Here is a 15,953-nt window from a genome sequence, read left to right as displayed (position 1 = left end):
CTTTTTTCAATTCCACAGACCTTGTTCACTTCTGACATTTCATTAAACTGTTAGAGGAAGTTGAGATTAGTCAGGTCATTTCAAATCAACACAACAGAGTCATTCAGCTGCAATATGAGGGGAGAAGAAATGTCTACACATTTGAGTTCCAGGCTGGATACTAAATGCCACACAAAACAGAGACATTGTCCCTGCTTCCCAGCAAGCTCCATCTCTTAGAGCAAAATGAGACTGTATTACAAAATTACCACAGGGGGTTCAAATTACAAGACAGTTACAGGAGCAGAGAGGAAGCTGTTTTGCACTGAAACTTGTTTTTTTGATTTCTTCAGTGAATATCTGGTTGTCTGCATACAGATGTGCAATAAGAGCCTAGATGCACATTGTCAGGTTGACATAAGCAACCTCAGGGAGGTCCCTCCACCTTCCTGTGTAAGAGTTCAAGTATTCAGGGCTGGTACAGGGCGGCTGAGGCTTTGAAGATGATTCCTGCTACTTTGTGCTGGCACTGCGCATCTGGGATTTGGCAGAGGTGTTCACGGGGCACCTCCTCGTCCTGGAGTGCAATACCCTTTACCAGCTGAATGCTGAATCTCGCTGTCATTTAGTTGGAGAGGCAGAAGTTGCATCACTAATTTCCTCCTCTGTTATGGAAATATGGCTGCTATTTATGGGTGCAGCCCAATTAACAACAGTGGGCAAAAGATCAGATCCTGCCCCTCTGAAAGTTCCTGTCAGCCATTTACTCTTGCTCAGGAAACTGCTGTCTTCTTCCTGACACTGGTTTTACTGAGCCCTTGAAATCACATCTTTATGGTTCCAGCAAATTCCTAACTAGTTTTTCAGTGGTGTTTCAAGTTTAAGCGTTATCTTGTCTCCTCTTGATAAGTGAGGAGAGTGAGAAGTTGAAGGGTAAGCTCTGTTAGCCAAACTCCATCTAGTTGTGATTTCTTCTCTGAAATATTAGCTAGGATATTGAAGATGTAAAAAACAAACAAACAAACGAAAAACTATTCTTAATACTGGGGGAGGGTATTTTTTTATTCTATTATTTTTATTTCTATTTTTTTAATTTATTGAATTAATTGAATTGAACTAATTGTTCAGTTATCAGTTGAAGTAGTTAAAGTCTGGCCTGAAACAATATTCATGTATGAAAAGTGAGTTGCAACGGTGTGTACTGTTCCTGCTCCAAAAGAAGAAAGCAAGTTTAGTTAAAGACGGGAGAAGACAGTCTTTGCACTTCGAGTGCACTTGTTTATACCACAGACAAGCTCTTCCTTTCTGCAGGTAGGCAGCTACCTCATCATAGCAATTGCAATAAATGATGGGCCAGGTCTCCGGAAATAAACTCTTACCTACAAGGTGCACAGTTTTTCATGCCCTTCCTGTACATTTTCGTAGATAACTCAGGTGCCCCAATGAGCTCCTTTCAGTCAGGTTTGTTCACCTGATTTGCACCTTGGCAATAAATTGCCATTTAGTGGCATCAAAGGAGTATGTGTGTGACCACAGGCTCCCACGCCTTCCCTGGGAGTTTATGAGACTATCCCAGTTCTTTCCACAGTGAAATCTGCCCTCAATCCCCATCCGCACTGGAATGTCTATACTTACCTCCTAAGCCAAAATGCAAGAAAAATTCAGCAGTTGAGTAAACTTGTTAAAAACCTGGCTTCTATGGTTTTATTGTGAAGGCAGTGTACCGTTTTCTTTAGCACATGACTGAGTCTTTTACCTTCATCCCATGTGTTTATACAGAGAAAATTAGGCCATTGGACAGCAGAATGCTTTAATATTGCATGTACTTCACAGTGCACCCTGACTAAAGCAGGTCTCTAAAAAATTAATCTGATAAAATGATCTTCTGTGCTGAATCAGGAACAGAAACATGTCAACCCCACTTTATACAGTATGTGAAATGTCTGGAAAAAATTCACTGAAAAGTAGGCTCCATAAGAAAGTCAACTACAAAAGAGAAGCTTTAGAAGTCATCAAAATGCACATAAACAAAATTTTCTGGCAAAGACAGCCTAGACCTCTGGCTTATTCGGGCCTGCTGCCATCAATAGGAATCTTTCCCTTTGCTTTCAATGGGCACGGATTCAGGCCTTGGAGAAATTGCTCTTGAAAAGATTCTGGCAGTGACAGGAAGATTCCATCAGGAACAGCAGGACTCGGCTTTCCGTGCAAGGAGCTGGGTGTACTTCAGCAGCTTTTATTCAGGTGCAGTCAGACCTGCAGCACAGTTTACATGTTATATTGCAGAATGTAATATAACAGGATTACCTATAATAAAACACTGGAAAGGTAAATACCAGACTGAAACACAGAATAAGCGGGAAGCACAATCTGACACACTCTGAATTTTTTTATGTTTTTTTTTTTTCTTTCTTACTTTTTTTCTGTGCAATGATAACCCATACATGAAGAACCATAATACCTTTAACATACCCTCCACTGGCTATTTAATCCCAGGATGTATCTTGCTTTTCTCTGAATGTTTGTGCAAAAATACATAAGGGCTCTGTGATTTGTGTATAGTTGCATTGTTGCTCCCCTCTGTGCTTGTTCAGTGTTAGTTATTTGTCAGCAGCATTTCTCCGTGGAGTATTTTATAGCACTTGAACCACACGGAAAGTATGCACCAAGCTGAACCCTCTAAATTTGGTGAATAATCCGTTGTGTGTACATGTTGTCATGTATTTCTGGGGACGAAAAAAACACTAAGGGTGCTCTGTCCTCTTCAACAACACTTGTAAGGAATGGTCTGAGACCTGCAAAAGATCCTCCCTTTTCAAAGTGTTGTGTGAATTTCCATGCAGTTCACTACCTTCATTACTGACTAGAGCCACAAACCTCAACCTAGCAGACAGCTGGAGAGGAGACTGTGAACTTTTCTTACCACATTTATTTTAAAATGTTAAGCCGAAGTATATATAAAGTCAGAAAAGACCCAGAACTGAGTTTTCTGGCTTGTATTTCTCTGTTGGCATCGGCACTTACCCATTGTATCATACTGCTTTTTAGAGCAACTAATCCAGTTTTGCTTAACCTAACTACAAACAGTCCCTGATGAGAGTTTGTCTATCGCTGATGAATAGGTGTGTAGTCCAGCAGGTGCCAATTCCTCCACCGATGACTGGGCTACCAAGGAACCACTGAGTGTGCAACTTGAGTAGAAAAAAGCTCTTTTGGGGATCTAGAGGCCTAAGCACCCACAACCTGGTATTGACCTATTGAGAGAGGGCACAGCTGGGTAGGCCCCACACGAACGACACGTATCTGTATGCTGCTGCTTGAACTCCCGAAGTACACATAGCCCCCTTTTGTCATGAAGTTTGGCCGTGCAGGGCTGTGACCAGCTGCACCGTGCCTGCACCTCGATACCCAGCCTGCCGAGAGGACGAGCGTATGGCAGCGGCCCACTTGACAGCCTGGCGCACTGCAACATAAAAGGTCACGTTTCTAGCTCTAAGGATTTTGATTTTATGTTATACACTAGCTATGATGACGTGAGCGAGCCCAAGAGGCACGTTTCCCTTTACTGGCAGTAAAAGGGGAGGGAGCAGTCGTGGAGCTGCGGGTGTAATACAGGTACGCACAGCTGCAGCTGCCCCAGGCTATATCCAGCTCCCGGCCATTTGCAGCCCAGGGAGGTGCCCTGCAACTGGCACCTGCTGAGTGCACTTTCGTCACTGCTGAGCCTGGTGTAACTGTGGATTGCTGTGCTGTTCCTCTGGAAAGGAGATAAAATGTGTTGTGGTGTCTTTCGGTAGCACTCCAAGGCTGTAGAAGAGGTAATAGGAAATGGATGTAAAAATGGCATGGAATGGCAAAGGCTTCTTCAGGATGTGTGGAGTTCCAACCCCCAAAAAACTAAAGAGGTAGACAGAGGAAAGCATTGTGTGATTGCTTCCATCTTCTTACCATTCACAGGAGTGTTAGTAAGATAATTCTTAGCTCCACCAAGCTCTCCCTTCAGCCAGACACTCAAAAGCAATCAGCCAGATATCCCAAAGAAAGCCTACTCCATTGAGCCAGATTAGCACTATAAAGCTGTTAAGTGAATGATCTCAGCCCAGGAGAGCTGAATGTCTTCAAATAACTGCGCAACTGAGGCAGCCAAACATCCAAATCCACCAGTGTGCTCCTGCAGCTGATGTAAGAGCCTAAGTGGTCTAAATGTCACATCTTCAAATGCAAACCTTGTGAAACAAACAGAGTACATTATTTACAAAGCTGTAGGCAATATGGTGTGGAAAGTCGTTCTTAATGTCTTATTTCTATGCTTTTAAATGTTTGCATCCTCAACCATATATATTTTTGTTTGCTAATATTAAATGAATCTCTCCTGGAGGGAGGAGAAAGATTCTGTGGCCAGGCCTTCCTCACAGCTCTAAGGTCAGCACAGTATTAAATGAACTGAAACAGTTTGAACTTCATGGACTTTTTTCTGCTGCAAGACAACTATTACAGAAATGGCATTTAAGAGTGTTCCTTTTTTGACTTTAAGAGTTTTGGAGGAGGCCTCCTTTTTCAGTTTCAAGATGACCAAATAGTTCCAGTAATTCCTGATCTCCCTGCCAGTTTATTATTAGTGCAATTGGCTACAAACCAGCTGACTGATGTCAGTCTCATAATAAAGAATGACAAAGCTAGACAAGGGTCTCATGAGAAATTGGAGGAGGAGGATCAAACACAATTGTAAATCCATGTAAAAGACTACAAGGTCTCTGGCAAACGTTTTACTGCTTTTTATAGCGATACTTATTCAACAGGTTTTCTTTCTTTCCCTTTCTTGGGTGTGTGCATGTTGCATTGTTCTCTGGTGTTTTTTTTTCTTTTTTTTTCTTTTCTTTTTTATTTCTTTTCTTTTTTTTTTTTTACATGTCATATAATGGAGTACATGAATATTCTCAATTAATGTGAGTACACAACACTTTATTTAATATGACTCATTAATATATTCCACAAGGTAAAGCATCCCTAATTATTTGCTGTGCTGCCAACCACAGTCTTAGGTTTACATCTTGCTGTTACATAAATGAATCATAATTGTGAAGAAAAAAAACATGTTTTCCAAAGCTGCAGCAGCATTTTTTCCAACTATTGTATGCACTGGAATCCGTCTGCACACACCCAGAGATCTCCAGACATCAGGAAGGCTTATGGATCCTGTCAGCTGCAGAACCAGAAACTAACTGGTAGCATGAAAGCCGTCCATGTGCTTCCTTCATCTTTCAGTAGCCCTGTTCTTGACTTATTTTTACAACTGAATGTTTCTAAGAGTGGTGTCATAAAATGGACATTAAAAAAAAAAAAAAAGGACAATTGCGAGATGTCTATCTGGATTATTTCAGACAGCACTGAAACGGATAATAAACTTCTTAGCTCTTGGTTAGAAAAGATACCAGATTCAGGTTGCCGTTCACTACAATGTCTAATTTTTACTGCCCTGCCATTCAGGAGAGGTTCTTGGAAGGAGAGTTATATCCCCAAGAGCAAGATTTGTGGAAACCATCATTGCTGAAAAATGAATTGTGACCTAGCCAGCAAGACTGCTGTAGGGAAGGAAATGCTGTAGAAAAGGAGTTATTCACCTTACTCCGAGCTGCAGGGACATGGCATGTCATTCTTATTACAGCCAAGAAAAGCTGTTGTGTTTGCCATATTTACTTCTAGAGTCCATCTGAGGATCAAGCTGTACTTATCTGAGCTGTCTCTGGGATCCAGTAGAGCATAATTGCAAATCAGTACATCTCTACAAAAGACTTCTGTACTTCTGCATTCAAAAAAGTGTTTTGACGAAAACTTGAGTCTCAACAATTGTTTTCATCTCATTTTCCACTGGCTGAACTGTATCTTTATTGTCATCTGTGCTACTCTGCTGGTGATAAAAAGTTTCCAGCCCTCAGGCCATATGAATATGCAAAGCATTCCAGCAAATTCGAATACCAACTTGCCTCAGTGCAAATCTACAAAGGTGGTTTTCCAGCACACATTAGGCAATACCTAACTGTGAAAAATTCACTCTATTTCAGCAGACAAGTAACATGCTCTGGGAAAAATTCAAATGTGACTCCTTAAGACCAGACTATCAATTCAATTAAATTGCCTTTAGGATATAATTTCTTATTTCCAGATTTCCATGTGGTATAAAGCAGACGGATTTACAGAGCGCAGAAGTTTTGCTAGGAAGGCACATAGAGCCTCAGGATCTCTTTCATTCAAGGAAACTACCAGTACATTAACAGGAAAGAAAAAAAAAGGAAAGGGGAAAGGGGAAAGGGGAAAGGGGAAAGGGGAAAGGGGAAAGGGGAAAGGGGAAAGGGGAAAGGGGAAGAGGAAGGGAGGGGAAGGGAAGGGAAGGGAAGGGAAGGGAAGGGAAGGGAAGGGAAGGGAAGGGAAGGGAAGGGAAGGGAAGGGAAGGGAAGGGAAGGGAAGGGAAGGGAAGGGAAGGGAAGGGAAGGGAAGGGAAGGGAAGGGAAGGGAAGGGAAGGGAAGGGAAGGGAAGGGAAGGGAAGGGAAGGGAAGGGAAGGGAAGGGAAGGGAAGGGAAGGGAAGGGAAGGGAAGGGAAGGGAAGGGAAGGGTTGCTATTCTTTCCTCATATCTGTGATGGCATCTAACACACAGAGAAAGGCTCATATTTTGGATTGTTGTCTGATGTCTTTGCGCACTTTCAACAGATTTGGATATGATTGTTTCAGTTCAAGCTCAATGCTGCTAATACTTTATTAGTGACCCATCCTCTACTTCATTTTCAAGCTGTACTGAACTTTTCACAGACAGGTCAATAATTCCCAGAGGCTGAAATGCTGCTCTCTTATTAGCAGTAAAACTCAGTGTAGAAAGAAGAGGGAAACAGAGAAATTCCCATGGAAGACTATTCCAGGGTTTGTGGAGTAAGCAAGTTACCTTGCTTCTGGCATCTCGGAATCCCTTTGTGTCTCTATGGGTAAGGCCAGTACCAATACTTTTAATTTTCTCTACTTTACCACCCTCCCACCACACCCCATGGTTCCCTGTGCCTCCAAGGTCCAGTGAAACTGTGCAAGGAGGATCTGATCCACGGGAAAGATCATGTAGCATTAGGACATAATACCTTTGCATCGGGTACTTAAAAAAAGGAGAAAACATCCATAGAATAATTCCCCCTCCCAGCTTCCTGTTCTCTTTACATAACTTAAGAGTCCAGCTCCCCAGAACAATGCTAAATGTTAACGCAAGTGAAAATTATCATAACCAACTGGACGGGCACAGCAATGCTGAAGGTAGCTACCCGTCTCTATATGTGGTCATCGGTCATTAGAGATGAATTAGACTCCACTGTCTGCAAGTCGATGCTAATGACTAACAAGGAATTAGGACATTTGTTTTACATCTGTTCGTACCAACAGAAGCTCCAGCAGCACAGTGGTCGCCTAACTGAACTGGGGCATTGGTTCAATACTGACTCAGAGGGACGCATGCCAGCAGCACCACTGAATGTGCATTACATATAATATAGTAGGAAATTTGGACAGCAACTCGTTATAAGACTGTTTTGGAAATGCATGAGTCACCGTGTTTCTGGAATCCAAACCTTTCTCAGCATGTTTTTGTTCTAGATACTCTCTCATGCCTTTAGAGAAAGCCTGAAGGACCGACGCTGAGTTAGTTTACCCAGGATCTTCATATAGGAATATTGTAATCTGTCTGTGTCATCTTTCTTCCTGTTTCCATAAAAACAGAATGCAATCCGCAGTTTTCTTCCACTGTGAAATATTATTCAGAATGCTTTTGTAATTGACACTAATCTCCTTCTTCAGAGTAATCCACTGAGCCTTTCACCTCTGCTCTTGTCTTCTCTGATTGTTTTCAGATGAGGCTCCTCCACTTCTTCTGACTACCATGCATACAGCATTCCTTCACCCTCTAATTTCTAAACGTTTCTTACAAGACCAAACACTAACAACATTGATAAAATCACATACGTGCTCTTCATTAACTAAACATGCCAGGGGATGCCTCTGCCTTTCCTTTGCTTACTTTCTCCTCCTGCTGACAGCTTTGTTATGGTCTCCAGAGCTGCACCCCCAACTCCACAGGCTTAGGATCTATGTAGTTTTGAGCTGCACTGGTGGCAGAAGGTCCCTCCAACATGATAATTTCTCTACAGCACCCTGGCTTTTTTTTCTACCACTCTCCCTAAAATCTAGCTCTGAACTGAATCACAATTAAAATAGTTTTATTTAATCTGATAAATACAGGTATGTGTGCACACATGCTTTATGAGATTCGAATACAGATGTGTTCCAAATGTTCAAGCTACAAGGAAAGTCAACAACGTGTTTCGGCTAGAAGCAGGCTACAGAGGAAGATGAGGCTTCCCAAATCGCGAGGAATTGCATGTGTCAGTTTGAGCATTTCAGCAAACAAGTCTCAGCAATGAGTAAAATTAAAGAAATGAATTGAGGAAAGGTCAGGACTGAAGACTTAGAACTCTCTCAGGTATCCGTCGTGACTCATGTTCTTGAAGTCTTAGATTCCTATCAGACTTTTTGGGTGCTGGCAGGTAGGCGCGTTGGTAATGTCTGTGTGACCAGTTGTGACCTGGCCCTGCAGGCAGCTGGAGTCACCCCTGGAGTCAGAGAGTGCTCAGCACCTACCTCAAACACCAGGACCATGCAAAAAGTAGGAGTTCTCCAGCCCCTGTCGGCTGTCGATCCTTGTCTAGCAGGGACAGCCAGAGCAGGCAAACCTCTCCCTTAAAAGAGAACCAGGAAGCAGATGGATTATGCACTGCCCACCTCTGGCAGTAAAAGCACTCAGCTGGGAGGTGGGAAACAGGGGAAGCTGAATTCCCCCCTTCTTTTCCACAACAACTGGAGGAGCAGACTTTTAGCCAAAGCTACAATCTCTCAGAGATTTTCTTACTCAGCAGCCTTGCAGAACCACTTCTTTCAGTTATCGTAAAATGTGATTAAGCCAAGCAGATTCTTCACCACATCGAGCTGATCTCTCATTTATAAACAGGTCTTTATTTACTTTACTTTTTAATTTTATAAATCTAGTTAATCTTTTAAAGCAAGGATAGCACAAGATGCTAGATAGAAAACAAGCCGTACTATGGGCATACTTAGCAGACGTAATCCTACAACTGCATTGCATCACACACACATCACTTCAGCAGAGTCTAACATGCTTTGTAGGTGTGCATTTATCTGGCCATACCGTGTCCCCTCCCACTTTCACATACAGCTTTCCTTTTAGCTTTTATTCTAGAAGCAGAATAACACAGTGGTGAAATGCCACTGCATTGATTTGCTGTATTGATTTGTGGTTAGCAGGGTTTTTTTAAGATTTCAGGTGGCTGGGCAATAAAGAACAGGTTCAGTCTTGGGTACTTTTGCCAACCTGTGGCAGCCGCTCCAATGTATGTTTATTTACCACACGCTTCACAGGTTCTTAAGCACAACAAAGGCCAGGTTCATAACAAATGACTGCAGCACCTACCTTCTTGCCAAGTGCTGAGTCTGAGATGGGATACTCCCCAGTGGCCTATTTTTAGCAACAGTGTGGCCTTTTTATGCCTTTTAATTGCTTCAGTCATACAAAGTACGCATGCCGCGAGCCAGATTTTGCCCTATTGATTCGGGTAAAGGTTCTACAAGAACAGAAGCTGTTTACAGCAGGAACCATCCCAGCTGTTTATTGCTGATGTGCCTTAGTGGCTCTTATCTGAAGTAATCTGAATTTACAGCCAAAATCTAGCAGTTGTGCTCTTCCTAAGTATGACTGAAAAAAAAAAAAAAAACACCTATCTAAGCCCAGTAACAGATTATTACTTGTGAATTTTATAATAACAATTGCATTAGAGAAAGGAACAAATTAAATCTGTGCCATAAACGTATACCCGTGACAGCGGTATCTGAGCCCCTTGTCGTTTCTGTGAGGTTTGCCTTCACAATATCCACCTGCAGCACAGCAACATCATCTTCCCCACCTGACAGGAGGGAACAGAGGCGTGTGGTGTACGTAGGCTCACGGCTTGTCCTCCTGCTCCAGCCCCAACTCCTTGAAAGCCCATACCACCCGTTCGCTGACTCACACTCTGACGCAAGCCAGTGTGTGCACCAGGAAGGGAAACTTGAACACGCTGCAAAGCCTCTTGGGCTTGCAAACGAACCCCTCCCTCCTAGACACCACCACTTCCAGCCCATGGCATTACACATCCAAGTCCTCATCCTGACATGGCCAAAAAAAACACAGCCATAGCTGGAGAGACATAAGCAATTCAGCCAGGGCTCCCGAGAAATCTCGGGGAGTGCTTACACTTTAACAACTACACTCGTCTTCCTCGCTTCTGGCTAATACAAAGCGCGGCAAAGACCAGAATTATCCACTAGTCTTGAGTAATGAGGTGGATAGACTGGGGGCACCTTCCATCTTTTCTTCTTTTTTCACAACATTTGTAGGTATGAATTTCTTTAGTAAAATGTTTCTTTTCCCTTCTGAACACATTCAAAGGCTGAAAAGTTAAAATAACATCGAGTGGTTTTAGCGCAGTACACCACACATTGTTTCTATCATGTGAGAGTTGCTTAACTGCAGTGCAGTTCAGCAGCACAATTTATTACAAACCTTGGAAGTCATTTTAGGAGCCCAAGGACCTCGTGGACCTTGGACCAAGTTTCAGCAGACTGCTCAGATGTGCAGTCACAAGGCAGATGTCTGGAAACGTGTTCTTGCACATTTATCTGCTAATGCAAACGTCCCAATGCTGGTATTAACACTCGAGAGCATTATGTGGATTTGAAACAATCCCTGAAAGAGTTGGGTCCCATAAAAGTTATTCTGACAGATATAATCCTTCTCCTCACTTTTGCCAAGTGCTTGCTCTGACTGCAGGAGCCAGAGCACATCAGGCAAGACTCCTGCCTGCTTCCAGTGCTTCTGGTGCTCCAGACACTACAGCATCCCTGCCCAGTGCTGACTTCACTCTTATTTTCACAGCTATTATTCTCATTGGGAAAGAAGCACAACGTCGAAGGGAAAGATAAATCAGGAGATAAGAGGATATTTGTATGCTTTCATCTGCACTGATTACTCACACAGGACAGGTTCATTCCTTGTGTCTCCCAGGATGAGTGCCTCTAGGAGAACAGCAGCAAAATTAAGGCTCTTTGTGCTGCTGTGGCAAATAATACTTTCTTTCTCTCACCCTGCTCTGTGAGGTCTTTGAGGCAATGGCTGCGAGTGTGCACAGCACACAGCACAATTGGCTCCAATCTCACTGGGGCCTCTCGGTATTAGTGCAATAAAAGTAAATACCAAGCGGTCAGGGCTTAATTATAATCTGGACATTCTGTACTCTGGCAATAGATTACAGGAGCCACTGACTTGTACCTCAAGGCACTGAATCCACTGCTGGCAGAGGGATGAATCCATGTAAAGGGACAAGACAGCAAAGTGAAATCCCACGTTTCCTGCCCTGCGTGTAGGACGCAAACTCAGAGGAAGTGATTTCAGTAACTGAGCTCTTTGCATGTGGGAAAAGCTCCAGCTGTGGCTTTTTGTGTTGAACTCTGACGACTATTTCAAGGAGTTAAGTACTATTTTATAGAAGATGGAGAGGCAAAAGCTTTCATTAGATAATGATTGCATTAAGACCCAAATCTTCACATAATTCTTTGAAGAGGAATACTAAATAATAAATGTTACAATTATCTGTTGATTTATTCTCCCCTACCCTTAATTTTGTTTTGAGCAGGAACTGCTGCTGATTATGTTCTGTGAAGAATAATTCAGAGATGCAAGAAACAAACATGTTCAACAATTGATACTGAAGTGGGTTTATTTTTGCTTTACTTGATTCTGCCAGCTTGATGGTTTTGGTGACATTTTGCCTATTGTTATTTCACTTTCAAAGCCCCCTTGTAATTTATTCTTGTAGTTGCAATTAATAATGTTTGCTAGGCTATTGTAATTGCATTATACTAGTGCAGGGAGATGTGCCCAACGCTGAATTTTATTAAATGTATTTATAATGTCTTAAGAAAACAACAACAATGAAATGTTATGAACTAATGAATAAATTCCTTTGGTTCTATAAGACTAGGAAAAAAAAAAAAACCAAACATACACAGATTTGTGGATCTCAAAGAAAAACAACACTGACAACTCCAACAGCACAATACCATTACTAGAAATGTTGCAAAAGGCCCCCTACAGACATATTTCCATAGCCATTCTGGTTTTATTAACTTTGTCTTAGTTCTGGAGTGTAGTTTTGCATGACTATGAGTTACGAGCGTTGCAGTAACATCTGCAGGCACAATTTGTCGTGTTAGGTAACATACACAGTTAGGGACCGCTGCCGTTTGGAAGGCTTTCCAACATAAATAAGCAGGACGTGTAGAACTGGAGGGGCAGCAGTCAGGCTGATCATCCACCTAGCAGGAGTAAAACAACTGGGCCAGGAAAAAAGCTCAGCTCCGCTCCTCCCTGCATCTGTCTACTTTTGTCTGTTCTGTGCTGTTCCAAGCCATTTCAGAGTGGTAAGGGACTGGGATTGCTGCCCGTTTAACATACAGGGGCTGTTGTGGCCAAGGAGGGGTGAGCAGCAGGAGCAGACACTTTAGCGGGTGCACTCAAAATGCACAACTTTTATCAGCCAGTGAAGCAGGTGAAGATGTACCTGAAAGAGCTACAATGACACGCATTTCCCTTTGAGCTTATTTCCTTGTTTCTGTTGAAGTGGATACATGGATCATAGAATCACAGAGCTACAGAATGGGTTGGAAGGGACCTTAAAGACCACCCAGTTCCAACCCCCTGCCATGGGCAGGGACACCTCCCACCAGACCAGGTTGCCCAAAGCCCCATCCAGCCTGGCCTTGAGCACCTCCAGGGATGGGGCATCCACATCCAAATATATATGGAACCAGCTACAAGAGGCTGAGGCTTGAGGCTTTAGGTGTGCCGTGGGTCAAAACTGCATGCTCTTGATACATCATTGGAAAATTCTTTACCATACAACTGGTGTATCCTGTTGAAGTTCATCTATTGAAATTCCTATGGCTGCTAGAGGTAACTCTGCTGTGGTTGCTGGTTTAACTGCAAAGCATGACTAAGAAGGGAGGAATAATCTAAAGATTTTTTAAATATAAATATATTTTTTTTCTCAGCCATGGACATTTTGTGAGTGCCCTGGAGACTTGCTTCAGATTCTTTCCTTCATAATCTATTATTGCTCCAGACCAATACTTGTAATTGAAACAAATAATAAAATCCAATAAAGAGCAAACAGGGACAGTTAGCCCTGAGGCCAATTAGTACAGCTTAGCTGATGTCCGCAGAGCTAAATTTTGTTCCTCTCAAATTCAGCATGGCTGCATGCGAGCTTGCCGTGGGGAAAGGTCCCTGGCCTGTGCTAACCCCTGACCCAGGCCCAGGAATTGTTTGGGAGAGTGCTACTTAGTTCTGAGCAACGCTGTTTGTGAGCTAACAAATAAACAGTATGGACAATCATGTGGCAGTACCTGTTTGGTGTGTGCTGGCCCTGCTTAACGAACTTGCGCAAAGACACAGCCTGAAGTGTTTTTCTGGAGTATACTGTATGATCTTCTGAGGCTGCACGGTACATCCTATTAAATACATTTAAGTGAAGGTACGTACTTGGGGCTTAAAGAATTTTCATTCATTACACGAATATGAATACTAATTTCTTATTATTATGCTGTCTGGTGACATCTACTCGATTCGTTATTTCTGTGGCTAATCTTTAGAAACAACTTGTCTTTTCTACTAGAGCAGGTCTCATCGCTTTTGTAGAAATGCTCTTGTAACTGTGATATAAAACTGGGGGAAGCAGAACCCAGCAGGGATCTGAACTTGCCCGGGAGGGAGTGGAGCACCACAGGTGACTGACTGTCTCAAGTCACTGGCCTGAGAGCAGTTTTCTGGTGAACAGAGAACACAGTTCAATAGAGATGTGGGGGTGAAGTGCCCAAACTACTTTCATCTGTATTTAAAGGACAAAGAATTAAGGGAGAGAAGACAGGAAACTCCTCTTGCTTTGTTCATTAGGAAAACAAAGGTTCTTTATTGCCCACTGCTCCCTGATTAAAAAACAAACATAAGAGATGGGAGCAAAAGAAAGAAAACAACTAAATGACCAGACCAAACAAAAGAAGAGATGTGAAGCTAAGATGTGTTGGTGGAACCTAAATTCTGCTTTCTGAAACTTTCTATGCAAAGCATGTCAACTGACTTCAGAGGTCCAGGTCTCAAAACTAGCTGTAGGACCATGTTTAATTTCATGTGGGGGTAAATCCCATGCCCTGGACAAATGGGATAAGAGAGTTTAGGAGAGCCATCTTGGCACGCTTTCTTCCTCGGCCCTTTTCTGTAGGTCTTACTGCATGAGTGGGATTTTGGTAGTTAAATTATAAATAACCACAGAAAAGTATGTCAGCCTGACAGAACATTACAAACAAGCCTAAACTATTTCATCTCTACTAATTATTTGTACTGTGTTCTGCAGTGTTGCACTGGCTTAGAACATAACTAAAACCTGGTTCAGATCAAGTCCATCCGGCCTGATAACACGTAACAGGGTCCAGCAGCAGAGGTTTAGGGAAGAAGGTCATAAAACAGCCCATGTGGGGCTTGTCCCCAGCAAACCACTAAATTTGGGAAGTTAGCGGTTTTGGCACTTCCTAAGCTACCAAGATCCACTGCTTAGCAGTGGTCGTATCCCTTACAAACTTACCTCATGCCTTTTGTCCCCTTTGTAATTTTGTGCCCCACAGCAACCTGAGGCAATGAATTCCACCATATTCTCATGTTGAAAGGAGTCCTGTTGACACCTTACTTAGGTTCTCCCTTGCTCTTTTCTGTTACAGAATAGCGAATAGTTGTCTTATGTTTATCTTCACACGTTTCATGATTTTACAGAACTGTACTTTGTAAAGTCTTTTCCCCTCTCATCACTTCCTTCCCATGTTGAAAAATCCTGTTTTACTTCTACTTCTCTTACATCGATGCTGCCGTGTCGACGTCCCAATAATCCTTTTTGCCTTCCTCTGAGCTTTCTCAGCTCCTACTACATGCATCTTGATGTGGTATTGCCGGTATTCAGGAATGTGTCATAATGATACCGCACGGATTGCTATCAGCCTTTCCTCATGGCTCCCCGCCTGCTGGCTGGCCTGGTGATCCCTCCGTTGGGCGCTGAGGTGATGGCTTCCAAGAACCATCCACGATCATCCTCTGATCTTCTTCCTGAATGATAACAGCCCACTTAGAGCCATCGACTCCCACCCCAGATCAAGCTACAGAGAAACTAGCTCGGGAAAGTCCCATCGTTTACTAAGGTTACTGATCTATATGAATGTTAATTGCAGTTAAAGGTCCTGTTGTGCCGGCACTATTTAATTAGCATACAAGTACCACTACTGGCTAACGACAAACTTCCTGAGTTTAATCCTAGTATACACAAAACTTTTAAGGAGGATGGGCAAAATACTGCAGACTGTGATTTATAGAAGAACCAGACGAAAACAAAGAAAAGAACAGGGCTTCAACCTGGTCTTAATGTTCTCTCAATTAAATATATAAATATATATATATATATAAAATAATAAGAAGAAATAAAAGAGACATATTTAGAAACACACACACACACACAAAAAAAAAAAAAACCAAAAACAAAACAAAAAAAAAACAACAAGTAACCTTACCAAACAAGAGGTAAGAAATTAAGATATTTAGGTGAGTCTAAATTTGAGAGAATAATACTAACGTATTTAATGAAGGGATAAAATGTCACTTCTGACCTTCATCTGCAGCCTTCATTTTACTCAGATCCCAGTTCAAAAATGCTCTTTAGCATACATTTTGCCAAACATATGGGTAGTTCTGATCTGACATCAGGGGTTTATGGTGGACTGAATGGTGGGCATCTAAG

Source organism: Cygnus atratus, chromosome Z, assembly GCF_013377495.2.
Source record: "Cygnus atratus isolate AKBS03 ecotype Queensland, Australia chromosome Z, CAtr_DNAZoo_HiC_assembly, whole genome shotgun sequence".
NCBI classification, from domain to species: Eukaryota; Metazoa; Chordata; class Aves; order Anseriformes; family Anatidae; genus Cygnus; species Cygnus atratus.
The sequence above is the reverse complement of the archived record's forward strand: the minus strand, read 5'-3'. Positions refer to the sequence as shown.